This window comes from Nomascus leucogenys, chromosome 6 (genome assembly GCF_006542625.1).
Source record: "Nomascus leucogenys isolate Asia chromosome 6, Asia_NLE_v1, whole genome shotgun sequence".
NCBI classification, from domain to species: domain Eukaryota; kingdom Metazoa; phylum Chordata; class Mammalia; order Primates; family Hylobatidae; genus Nomascus; species Nomascus leucogenys.
In genome coordinates this window covers 73388009-73401082 of record NC_044386.1, presented here as the reverse complement: position 1 = coordinate 73401082, position 13074 = coordinate 73388009, and the positions used below count along the sequence as shown (strand labels likewise).

General features: G+C 58.7%; 1 protein-coding gene and 7 non-coding genes across 8 annotated transcripts in view; all 8 read right to left on the bottom strand.

Moving 5' to 3' along the window:
• LOC100591039 overlaps positions 1-13074 on the bottom strand; it is a 241888-nt gene that overhangs the window by 218998 nt on the left and 9816 nt on the right. The gene's annotated exons all lie outside the window — the stretch shown is intronic.
• Positions 859-940, bottom strand: LOC115835680. Its single transcript, XR_004030709.1, has one exon. It is a non-coding gene; the product is annotated as a small nucleolar RNA SNORD115 (small nucleolar RNA).
• Positions 2770-2850, bottom strand: LOC115835688. The gene has a single exon (XR_004030717.1). It is a non-coding gene; the product is annotated as a small nucleolar RNA SNORD115 (small nucleolar RNA).
• Positions 4372-4453, bottom strand: LOC115835667. Its single transcript, XR_004030695.1, has one exon. It is a non-coding gene; the product is annotated as a small nucleolar RNA SNORD115 (small nucleolar RNA).
• Positions 6271-6352, bottom strand: LOC115835679. The gene has a single exon (XR_004030708.1). It is a non-coding gene; the product is annotated as a small nucleolar RNA SNORD115 (small nucleolar RNA).
• Positions 8298-8379, bottom strand: LOC115835659. Its single transcript, XR_004030688.1, has one exon. It is a non-coding gene; the product is annotated as a small nucleolar RNA SNORD115 (small nucleolar RNA).
• On the bottom strand, positions 10178-10258 carry LOC115835694. Its single transcript, XR_004030723.1, has one exon. It is a non-coding gene; the product is annotated as a small nucleolar RNA SNORD115 (small nucleolar RNA).
• On the bottom strand, positions 12059-12139 carry LOC115835678. Its single transcript, XR_004030707.1, has one exon. It is a non-coding gene; the product is annotated as a small nucleolar RNA SNORD115 (small nucleolar RNA).

Below are 13074 nucleotides of genomic sequence, written 5' to 3'. Positions count from 1 at the left end.
GGACCAACCACCAGCTGCCGGCCAGAGCTCAACCTTGACCCAACCCCACTGAAGTGGCACCACCTCCAACAGGTTCGAGGAAGCACCACTGGGATGGCCATTGCTCAACAGGGTCTGCCCCATTCAGGGCCATGGGTGTGGCCCAACCTTTGAATGTTCACGGCCTGACTCCGTAAGCCTGATCACCCACACCCAACCCCTCTGCAAGCCTCGGGAAAGAAGAGCTCACATATAAGACTCATGGCCCCCGGAGACCCAGCAGACCCCCTCATGTGGCCTGGGCAGTGCTCCAGGCCTGACCTGTGCACCAAGTCTCAGCTAGGATCTGCACTGGGTTGGGTTGAAGGAACCCTCTCCTGCCTAGACCTCCATCACCCCTGCAGGGCTTCAGGGAAGGCATCCTTCTTGGGATTGATTTCCAAGGAAGCTGCCCTCCTGGAGAAACTATCTGTCCCTTGTGGGGATTTAGGTTCGGCTCCCTAAAGAAACTCTCGTGGCCTGAAGGGTGATCCTCAGCACCCCTCCGTGGCCTGGCTCATGCGCCATGACCCCAGCAGGATCCACTCACTTATGCTGCTCAAGGCCAGGGGCCCACCTGGGCAGAAGAGCTCACTGAAAGACACAGGGGAGAACAGGAGCTCAGTGAGGAGCCACCAACCTGCCGCAGCCCCTGGGAGCCACGGTGCCAACACCAAGCCTGCATGAGGAGTCTGGGCTGCCACACAGAGGAGCACAGAGACAGGGTTGGGTAACCCCAAAGTGCCCTTCAGGGCCTCGAGGACTCCAGCCCAAAATACAGTGGCCCTGCCAGGGGACCTCGGGATCCCAGTGTCCTCTTCCAAAATTCTCACCTAGGCTGGGCCTCAGCGTAATCCTATTGAGCATGATTTTTAAGTCATCACCTCTCTTCAGGACAGTAAAAAGTTCTCATCACTGACCCAACTCAGGGCACCCCCCTCCACACACATGCATCCAGCGGGACCCGGATGTGCTCACCACAGCTCAGTGCAGGAGACCAGGGCAACAGGAAGAGCCTGAGCTTCAGCGCACCAAGGGCTGGGCACCTGACTGATGACCACTCGCCCCAGGACAGCGGGACCAATGAAAGTTTTCCTCCGGTCTCACCATCTGGGGGACAGGAGGTGGACTTGTGTCCAAATGGAACCTCACGCATCCATGCAGGAAGGGGCTGGGGGATGCCAGCTCACGATTGCTCTCCCACCATGGACCCATGTGATGGGATCCATGTGAAACACTGATGTGTCATGGACACGGGGGAACCTTGGCCCTCCCCACCACTGAACCCTGGAAGAACAGGGCAGGTGGGTCACTGGGCTCAGGCAAGATGCCCTGGCTATGCCCTACTGCAGGCACCTGGAGCACCTCCACTGCCCATGCCCCCTGCCTCTCACAATTCCAGGTCCCTTGGGTGTGGGCCAGGGCCACCTACCTTCTCACAGCCAACAAAGGAGGCTGACCCGGATGCCATGAACTGCTGCCAATCTGGCATTCGCACAGCCTGCCCCTGTGTGTGGAGGGCGAGCGCCCCTGTGTGTGGAGGGCGAGCACCCAGGCCCCGCTCCACACCATACGGGAAATCACAGCCTGGGGTCCCAGGGCCCCATGTGTTCTCTGGTGGGTCCCCATCCATGCCCACACAACACCTCCCACACAGAGTAGGGCCACACTCAGCCAATCGGTGGACACATGGTGTCTTCTCCTTTCCTTGGGCCCAAGACCCTGCCCCGCTAGAGGTGACACCATGGCTCAGAAGCAGCCTGGACCGCAAATTTCTGGGATAGGTCCTTCCACAGCAGGTCTCCTCACCTCAGGAGGACAGCCTTCCTGTCACTGTCCACAAGGAAGGGTGATCCCCTAGTGGGACATGGACTGTACCCTCGGCCCAAAGCCCACCAATCCCAGGGCCGGACTGCAGCACCCTCAGATGCCAGCCAGAGCTAGTCCTGACACACCCTCAGGGAAACAGCACCACCCAACACTTGGCTCAAAGAGGTGCCACTGGGATGGCCCATAGCTTAATAGGGTCAGTCCCATTCAGGGCCATGGGTTTGGAGAGATCCTTGCAAATCTGAGGCCCGACCCCATGGGCTGAATCACACACACCTCTCCAAGGTCAGAGAGCCACCACAAGACCCCCTTGGCACCCCAGAGCCCTTGTGGCCACTTGCATGTGGCCTGGCCATCCTAGAGGCCTGACCTGAGCACTGAGTCTTTAGCAGGACACTGCCCTGCATGGGGCTGAGGAAACCCTTTACTGTCTGGACCACCACAACCCCTGCAGGGCTTCAGGGAAGGCATCCTCCTTGGGTCTGATTCCCAAGGAAGCCGCCCTCCTGGAGAACCTATTCCAAGTGGGGATTCAGGACAGTTCCTGAGAAAACTCTTGCAGCTGAAGACTGATGCTTGGCGATCCCACACAGCCTGGCTCATGGGCCATGACCCCAGCAGGATCCACTCACCTATGCTGGTCAATGCCAGGGGGTCTGCTGGGCAGAAGAGCTCACAGAAGGACACATGGAATAATGGGGGCTCAGGAAGGAGCTGCCAAAGTGCCCCGCCCCCGGGTAACAGGAGTGCCTACACCAAACCCATATAGTGAGCCTGGGCTGCCTCAAGGAGGAGCGCAGAGACAGGGTTGGGTGCCCTCTAGATGCCCTCAGAGCCTCCAGGTCTCTAGCCTAAAATACAGTGGTTCTGCCGGGGAACTCATAATTCCCAGCATCTTCTTCCAAAATTCTCACCTAGGCTGGGCCTCAGCGTAATCCTATTGAGCATGATTTTTAAGTCATCACCTCTCTTCAGACAATATAAGTTTCTCATCATCAACCCAACCCAGGGCAACCCCCTCCTCGCACAGGCATCACGGGAACGCGGATGGGCTCACCACAACTCAGTGCAGGAGACCAGGGCACCAGGAGGGCTTAGGTAATATGCCCTGGCTGTGCCATACAGCAGGCCCCTGGAGCACCTCCACTGCTCACACTGGCTCCACTGCATGACTCTGGACCACAACAGAACCCCTGGGCAGGGGCCAAGGCCACCAACCAGCTCACAGCCAACCAAGGAGGCTGGCCTGGATGCCAGGCACTGCTGATGACCTGGCAGTCCCACAGCCTGCCCCTGTATGGGGAGAATGCCTGCCCAGGATCCTTCTCCAAGCACGCACCAAAAATCACAGCCTGGGCCCAGGGCCACGTGCTTTGTCTGGTGGGTCCTCATCCACACCACAGACCCCTGTCAAACACAGAGCTGGGCCACACTGAGCTAATCAGGAGCCACATGGTGCCCTCTCCTTTCCTTGGGCCCAAGACCCCGCCACCCTGGAAGTGACCACATGGCTCAGAAGCAGCCTCGGCAACAAATTCCCGGGACAGGTCCCTCATGAGGGGGCCTTCCAAACTCAGGACACGACCCTTCCCGCCACTGACCTTGAAGAAGGGGTGACCCCCAGCAGCAGGCGGGCTGCACCCTTGACCCAAAGCCCATGAGTCCCAAGGCTGGCCTGCAGCACCACGAAGCACCAGTCATGGCTCAGCCTTGACCCAACCAGTTAAAGCCGAGCCACCACCAACCAGGCTCAAGAAGGAGCTACTGGTGTGACCCATTGCTCAACAGGGTCATTTGCATTCAGGGCCATAAGCAGGGCACGATCCTTGAATCTCCGCAGCCCCATCCCATGGGCCTGATTGCCCACCCATTTCCAGGGACGGAGAGCCCCTGAGTGATCCCTGTGGCACCCGGGAGCCTCTGTTGTCCCACTAATTTGTCCTGGGCAGTCCTCGAGGACAGACTCTTACACCAAGTGTCAGCTGGGAGCTGCCCTGCATGAGACTGAAAGAACCCTTTCCAGACTGGACCACTGTCATCCCTGCAGGGCTTCAGGGAAGGCATCGTCTTGGGCCTGATTCCCCAGGAAGCTGCCCTCCTAGAGGACAAACCCATCTCTCCACAGGTGGGGATTAAGGTCGACTCCCTGAGGAAACCCTCCTGTCCTGAAGGCTAATACTTGGTGACCCCATGCAGCCTGGTGCATGGCCCACAACCCCAGCAGGATCCACTCACCTATGCAGGTCAATGCCACGGGGCCCGCCTGGGGTGAAGAGCTCACTGAAAGACACAGGAGAGAATGGGGGTCAGGGAGGAGCCGCCCATGTGCCCCACCCCCAGGGAACAGGAGGGCCATCACCAAGCCTACACGGGGAGCCAGGGCTGCCTCATGGAGGAGCACAGAGACAGGGTTGGGACTCCCAGATGCCCTTCAGGGCTTCCAGGTCTCCAGCCCAAAATACAATGGCCCTTCCAGGGGACCTCAGGATCCCAGCATCCTCTTCCAAAACTCTTACCTAGACTGGGCCTCAGCGTAATCCTATTGAGCATGATTTTTAGGTCATCACCTCTCTTCAGGACAATATAAGGTTCTCATCATCGACCCAACTCAAAGCACCCCCTTCCCAGCGTATGCGTCCAGCAGGACCTGGATGTGCTCACCACAGCTCAGTGCAGCATATCAGGGTGCTAGGAAGTGCCCAATCTTCAGTGCACCAGGGGCTGGGCACCTAGCTGATGGATGCTGCCCTGGGGCCATTGGGACCAATTCAAGTCTTCCTCCAGGCTCAATACCTGGGGAAACAGGAGTAGGACAGGCATCCAAACACAACCTCAACCCTCCATGGAGACAGAAGGTGGGGTGTGGCAGCTCAGGGATGCTCGCCCTCCATGGATCCATGTGATGGGATCCATGCAGAACACTGGCTCGTCACAGACACAAGGCACCCTGTACTCCCTCAACCACTGAACCCTGGAAGGACAGGGCAGGTGGGTCACTGGGCTCGGGCAAGAAGACCTGGCTGTGTCCTACTGCAGGTCCCATGAGCACCTCCACTGCCCATGCCGGCTCCCCCGCATGACCCCAAGATCACGACAGAGCTACTGGGCAGAGGCCAGGGCCACCAACCAGTTCACGGCCAACCAAGGAGGCTGGCCTGGATGCCAGATGCTGCTGCAAAGCTGGCAGTCACATAGCCTGCCCCTGTGCATTGTGGGCACCCAACCAGGTGCCCTACCCAGCATGAACTGGAAATCGCAACCTGGGGTCCCAGGGCCACATGCTTTCTCTGGTGGGTCCCCATCCATGCCCCACACACCTAAACACAGAGCAGGGCCACACTTGGTTAATCGGGGGATACATGGTGACTTCTCCTTTCCTTGGGCCCAAGACCCGCTACCCTGGAGGTAACCCTATGGCTCAGAAGCAGCATGGGTGGCATATTCCAGGGACAAGACCCTCAACAGCAGGCCTTCCACCTCAGGAGGCCACCCTTCCTGACACTTGCCAATGGGGAAGGGGTGACTTCCAGCCACGAGGAAGGGGAGATCCCCAGCAGGACGTGGGCTGATCCCTTGGCCTAAAGCTAACGAGTCCGTGGCTGGACTGTAGAACCACCAGGCACTGGCCAGAGCTCAGCCTTGACCCAAACCTAGGGAAACAGCACCACCCCATCCAGGCCAAAAGAGGTACCATGGGATGGCACATTGCTCAACAGGGTCGGTCCCATTCAGGGCAATAAATCCTGTGTGATCCTTAAATATCTGCAGCTCAACTCCATGGGCTCTATGCCCATCTTTCTCCAGGGATGGGGAGCTCCTTTGTGACCCCATGGCATCCCAAAGCCCCTGTGGTCCCCCTCACGTGGCCTGGTCATTCCTCAAGGCCATACCAGTGCACTGAGACTCAGCTGGGAGCTGCCCTGCATGAGACTGAAGGAACCCTTTCCCGCCTGGACCACCGTCAACCCTGCAGGGCTGCAGGAAAGGTATCCTCCTTGGGTCCGATTCCCAAAAAAACAGCCCTCTTGGAGGACCAGCCCACCCCTCCATGGTGTGGATTCAGGTCGGCTGCCTGTGGAAACCCTCCTGTCTCAAAGGCTGACCCTCGGTGACCCCACACTGCCTGACTGATGACCCATGACCCCAGAAGGACCACTCACCTATGCTGGTCAATGCCAGGGGGTTGCACCTGGTTGGAAGAACTCACTGAAAGACATGAGGGGAAAATGGGGGTTCACAGAACCGGAGCACTAACACCAAGCCCACACAGGGAGCCTGGGCTGCCTCACAGAGGAGCACAGAGAAGGGGTTGGGCCCCCACGAGATGCTGTTCAGGGCCTCAAGGTCTCCAGCCCAAAATACATTGGCCATTCCAGGGAATTCCGGATCCCAGCATCTTCTTCCAAAATTCTCACCTAGGCTGGGCCTCAGCGTAATCCTATTGAGCATGATTTTTAAGTCATCACCTCTCTTCAGGTCAATATAAGGTTCTCATCATCAACCCAGCCCAGGGCATCACCCCCCACCGCCCCACCACCCATGCATCCAGTGGGACCCAGATGGGCTCACCACAGCTCAGTGCAGCAGACCAGGGTGCCAGGAAGGGCCTGAGCTTCAGCTCACCAGGGGCTGAGCCCAGAGCCAGCAGGCCCAACGCAAGTCTTCTTCTGGGGTCACCATCTGGAGGGGTGGGGGACAGGTGTCCAAACAAGGCCTCATGCCTCCATGCAGGAAAGTGGGCAGTGGGTGCTGACTCACACATGCTGTCCCTCCATGGACTCATGAGATGAGATCCATGTAAAACAGTGACGGTCATGCATGCGAGGAACCTTTGGCCACTGAACCCTGGAAGGACAGGGCAGGCGGGTCACGGGGTTCGAGCAAAACGCCCAGGCTGCACCCTAGTGCAGGACCCTGGAGCACCTCCACTACCCACGCCAAATCCCCTGCTCGAATCTGGGCTGCATCAGGACCACTGGGCAGGGCCATAGGCACCAACCAGTTCACAGCAAATCAAGGAGGCTGGCCTGGATGCCACATACCACTGCAGACCTGGCAGTCACATGGCCTGCCCCTGGGCATTAAATGAACCCATCCAGGCACCCTCTATAAGCACACACCAGAAATCACATCCTGGGGCCACAGGGACACATGTCTTCTCTGGTGGGTCCCCATTCATGCACCGCACACCTCCCAAACACAGAGCTGGGCCATGCTTGGCCAATCAGAGGCCACATGATGTGCTCTCCTTTCTTTTGGCTCAAGACCCTGCCACCCTGGAGGTAACTCCATGGCTCAGAAGTAGCCTGGGCATCAAATTGCCAGGACAGGACCCTTAACAGTGGGTCTTCCACCACAGGATGCCACCGTTCCATCCACTCCACTTCTGGTAGGGGTGACCTCCAGGGGGACACAGGCTGCACCCTTGGCCCAAAGCCCACGATTCCCAGGGCCAAACACCAGGTGATGGCCAGAGCTCAGCCTTGACCCAAACCCAATGAGGCTGCACCACCCCCATCAGGCTTAAGGAGGCACCAGTGGGATAGCCCATTGCTCAACAGGGTCGGTCCCATCAGGGCCATGGGTTGGGCCCGATCCTTGAATCTTCACAGCCTGACTCCATAAGCTCGATCACCCACACCCTACCCCCCTGCAAGCCTTGGGGACGGAGAGCTCCTGCGTAACACCCGTGGCCCCTGGAGACCCAGTAGACCCCTCATGTGGCCTGGGCAGTGCTCCAGGCCTGACCCATGCACCAACTGCCCAAAGAGGTACCATGGGATGGCACATTGCTCAACAGGGTCGGTCCCATTTAGGGCAATAAGTCCTGTGCGATCCTTAAATCTCTGCAACTCAACTCCATGGGCCATATGCCCACCTTTCTCCAGGGATGGGGAGCATCAAGGCAGCAAGTTGCTGCACTGCATTGGGTTGAAAGAACTCTCTGCTGCCTGGACCTCTGTTACCCCTGCAGGGTTTCAGAGAAGGCGTCCTTCTTGGGGTCAATTACCAAGGAAGCCACCCTCCTGGAGAAACCATCCATCTCTGGTGGGGATTCAGGTCAGCTCCCTAAGGAAACCCTCGTGGCCTGAAGAGTGACCCTCAGCAACAGCCCCGTGGCCTGGCTCTTGGCCCGTGACCCCAGCAAGATCCACTCACCTATGCCGCTGAAAGCCAGGGGCCTGCCTGGGTAGAAGAGCTCACTGAAAGACACAGAGGAGAACGGATGCTCAGGGAGGAGCCGCCAATGTGCCCCACCCCCAGGGAACTAGAGTGCAGACACCAAGCCTGCACAAGGAGCCTGGGCTGCCACACAGAGGAGTGCAGAGACAGGGTTGGGCACCCCGAAGGTGTCCTTCAGGGCCTCAAGGACTCCAGCCCAAAATACAGTGGCCCTGCCAGGGGACCTCGGGATCCCAGCGTCCTCTTCCAGAATTCTCACCTAAGCTGGGCCTCAGCGTAATCCTATTGAGCATGATTTTTAAGTCATCACCTCTCTTCAGGACAATATAAGGTTTTCATCATTGACCCAACTCACGGCACCCCCCGCCATCCCTGCACATGCATCCATCGGGACCTGGATGTGCTCACCACAGCTCTGTGCAGGAGACCAGGGCACCAGGAAGAGCCTGAGCTTCACCACACCAAGGGCTGGGCACCTGACTGATGATCACTCACCCTGGGACACTGGGCCCAATGAAAGTTTTCTTCCAGTCTCACCATCTGAGGGACAGGAGGTGGACATGTGTCCAAATGGAACCTCATGCCTCCATGCAGGAAGGGGCTGGGGGATGCCAGCTCACGATTGCTCTCCCACCATGGACCCATGTGATGAGATCCATGTGAAACATGGATCCACATGGACACGGGGGAACCTTGGCCCTCTCTACCACTGAACCCTGGAAGAACAGGGCAGGTAGGTCACTGGGCTCAGGCAAGACGCCATGGCTATGCCCTACTGCAGGCACCTTGAGCACCTCCACTGCCCGCTCCACTTGCTTCACATGACCCCAGGGCTGTACCGGCCCCCTGGGTGCAGGCCGGGGCCACCTACCATCTCATGGCCAACCAAGGAGGCTGGCCTGGATGCCACATACTGCTGCCGATCTGGCAGTCGCACAGCCTGCCCTTGTGTGTGGAGGGCGAGCACTCAGGCCCTGCTCCACACCACACCAGAAATCGCAGCCTGGGGACCCAGGGCCTTATGTGTTCTCTGATATGTCCCCATCCATGCCTCACACAACACCTCCCACACACAGAGTGGGGCCACACTCAGCAAATCGGGGGACACATGGTGTCTTCTCCTTTCCTTGACGCTGCCACCCTGTAGGTGACCCCATAGCTCGGAAGCAGCCTAGACAGGTCCTTCCACAGCAGGCCTTCTCACCTCAGGAGGACACCCTTCCCGCCACTTGCCCACAAGGAAGGTGTGGCCCCCGGTGGGACATGGGCTATACCCTTGGCCCAAAGCCCATGAGTCTCAGGGCCAGACTGCAGCACCATCATGGGGTCACCAGAGCTAGTCTTGACCCAACCTCATGGAAACAGTGCCACCCCCCACTTGGCTCAAAGAGGCATCACTGGGATGGCTCATAGCTTAATAGAGTCAGTCCCATTCAGGGCCATGGGTTTGGAGAGATCCTTGAAAATCCAAAGCCTGACCTCATGGGCCGGGTCACACATACCTCTCCAAGGTGGGAGAGCCCCCGTAAGACCCCCTTGGCGCCCCAGTGCCCTTGTGGTCCCCCTCATGTGGCCTGGCCATCCTAGAGGCCTGACTTGAGCACTGAGTCTCAGCTGGGTGCTGCCCTGCATGGGGCTGAGGAAACCCTTTACTGCCTGGACCACCACAACCCCTGCAGGGCTTCACGGAAGGTATCCTCCTTGGGTCCGATTCCTAAGGAAGCTGCCCTCCTGGAGAACCCATCCCAGGTGGGCATTTGGGTCAGCTCCTGAGGAAACCCTTGCAGCCAAAGGCTGATGCTCAGCAACCCCACGCAGCTTGGCTCATGACCCATGACCCCAGCAGGATCCACTCCCCTATACTGGTCAATGTCAGGGGGTCTTCTGGGCAGAAGAGCTCACTGAAAGACACAGGGGAGAATGGGGGCTCAGGGAGGAGATGCCAAAGTGCCCCACCCTTGGGTAATAGGAGTGCCGACACGAAGCCCACATAGTGAGCCTGGGCTACCTCACGGAGGAGCGCAGAGACAGGGTTGGGCACCCTCCAGATGCCCTCAGAGCCTCCAGGTCTCTAGCTCAAAATACAGCGGACTTCACAGGAAACTCGTAATTCCCAGCAATTTCTTCCAAAATTCTCACCTAGGCTGGGCCTCAGTGTAATCCTATTGAGCATGATTTTTAAGTCATCACGTCTCTTCAGACAATATAAGGTTCTCGTCATCGACCCAACCCAAGGCACCCCCTACCCACACACGTATCCAGCAGGACTGAGATGTGCTCACCAAGCTCAATGCAGGAGACCAGGGTGCCAGTAGGGCCTGAGCTTCAGCTCACCAGGGGCTGGGCAACTGTCTGATCGCCACTGGCCTAGGGCCAGTGGACACAACGCAAGTCTTCCTCTGGGGTCACCATCTGGCGGGACAGGGGACAGGTGTTCAAACAGGGCTTCACGCCTTTGTGAGGGAAAGCAAGGAAGGGGTGCTGGCTCACACATGCTCTCCCTCCATGGACCCATGTGATGGGATCTACATGAAATAATGACAGTCATGGACCCAGGGAACCCTTGGCCCTCTCCGCCACCAAACCCTCAAAGGACAGGGTAGGCTAGTCACTGGGTTTGGGCAAGATGCCCTGGCTGTGCCATACAGCAGGCCCCTGGAGCACCTCCACTGCCCATGCTGGCTCCACTGCATGACTCTGGACCACAACAGAACCCCTGGGCAAGGTCCAAAGTCACCAACCAGCTCACGGCCAACCAAGGGGGCTGGCCCGGATGCCAGGCACTGCTGCCAACCTGGCAGTCCCACAGCCTGCCCCTGTATGGGGAGGACACCCGCCCAGGCTCCCTCTCTAAACACACACCAGAAATCACAGCCTGGGGCCCAGGGCCATGTGCTTTCTCTGGCGGGCCCTCATCCACACCCCAGACCCCTGTCAAACACAGAGCTGGGCCACACTTGGCGAATCAGGAGCCACATGGTGCTCTCTCCTTTCCTTGAGCCCAAGACCCCACCACCCTGGAGGCAACCCCATGGCTCAGGAGCAGCCTGGGCAACAAATTCCTGGAACAGATCCCTCATGAGGGGGACTTCCAACCTTGGGACATGACCCTTCCCGCCACTTACCTCGAAGAAGGGGTGATCCCCAGCAGCAGGCGGGTTGCACCCTTGACCCAAAGCCCATGAGTTCCAGGGCCGGCCTGCAGCACCACGAAGCTCAGCCTTGACCCAACCAGTTGAAGTCAAGCTGTTACCCACCAGGCTCAAGGAGGAGCTACTGGGGTGGCCCATTGCTCAACAGGGTCATTCGCATTCAGGGCCATGAGTGGGGCGCAATTCTTGAATCTCCACAGCCTGACCCCATGGGCCCGATCACCCACACCTCTCGGGGGAAGGACAGCCTGCGCGTGATCCCTGTGCCACCCCGGAGCCCCTGTTGTCATGCTCGTTTGTCCTGGGCAGTCTTCGAGGACAGACTCATGCACCGAGTGTCAGCTGGGAGCTGCCTTGCATGAGACTGAAGAAACCCTTTCCAGACTGGACCACCGTCATCCCTGCAAGGCTTCAGGGAAGGCATTGTCTTGGGTCTGATTCCCCAGGAAGCCACCCTCCTGGAGGATGAACCCATCTCTCCATAGTGGAAATTCAGGTCGACTCCCTGAGGGTACCTTCCTGCCTGAAGACTGATACTTGGTGACACAATGCAGTCTGACTCATCACCCATGATGCCACCAAGATTCACTCACCGATGCTGGTCAATGCCAGGGGGTCTGCTGGGCAGAAGAGCTCACTGAAAGACACAGGGGAGAATGGGGGCTCAGGGAGGAGAAGCCAAAGTGCCCCACCCTTGGGTAACAGGAGCACTGACACCAAGCCCACATACTGAGCCTGGGCTGCCTCACGGAGGAGCGCAGAGACAGGGTTGGGCACCCTCCAGATGCCCTCAGAGCCTCCAGGTCTCTAGCCCAAAATACAGTGGTCCTGCCAGGTAATTCCCAGCATCCTCCTCCAAGATTCTCCCCTAGGCTGGGCCTCAGCGTAATCCTATTGAGCATGATTTTTAAGTCATCACCTCTCTTCAGACAATATAAGGTTCTCATCATCGACCCAACCCAGGGCAACCCCTCCCCACACAGGCATTACAGGAACCCAGATGGGCTCACCACAGCTCAGTGCAGGAGACCAGGGCACCAGGAGGGCCTGAGCTTCAGCGCACTGGGGGCTGGGCGCCTGGCTGACGGACACTGGCCCGGGGCCAGGAGGCCCAAAGCAATTCTTCCTCGGGGCTCACCATCTGAGGACACAGGTGGAAGACATGGGTCCAAACAGGGCCTCACCTCTCCATGCAGGGAAGTGTGCAGGGGGTGCCGGCTCACCCATCCTCGCCCTCCATGGACCCATGTGATGGGATCCATAGGGAACACTGACTCATCATGAATGCGGGGGACCCTTGACCCTCCCATCACCGAACCCTAGAAGGACAGGGCAGGTGCATCACTACGCTCAGGCAAGAACCCCCGGGCTGCACCTATGGTGGGCCACACACTATGGCAGGCCTGGAGATCACCTCCCCTGCCGACACCAGCGCCCCCACACCATCCCAGGGCCGCACCAGGACCACTGGGCACCAGTCAGGGCCACCAACCAGCTCACAGCAAACCAAGGAGGCTGGCCTAGACGCCATGTACCACTGCGGACCTGGCAGTCACATAGCCTGCCCCTAGGTGACCTCTACAAGCTCACACAGGAAATCGCATCCTGGGTCCCTAGGGCCATGTGCCTTCTCTGGTGGGTCCCCATTCATGCACCACACACCACCCAAACACAGAGCCAGGCCACACTCGGCCAATCAGGGGACACATGATGCCCTCTCCTTTCCTTCGGCTGAAAAACATGCTACCCTGTAGATGACCCCATGTCTCAGAAGCAGCCTGGGCAGCAAATTGCCAGGACAGGACCCTTGACATTGGGCCTTCCACAACACAATCCCACCCTTCTGGCCACTCCACTTCAGGGAGGGGTCACCTTAGTGGGATGTGGGCTG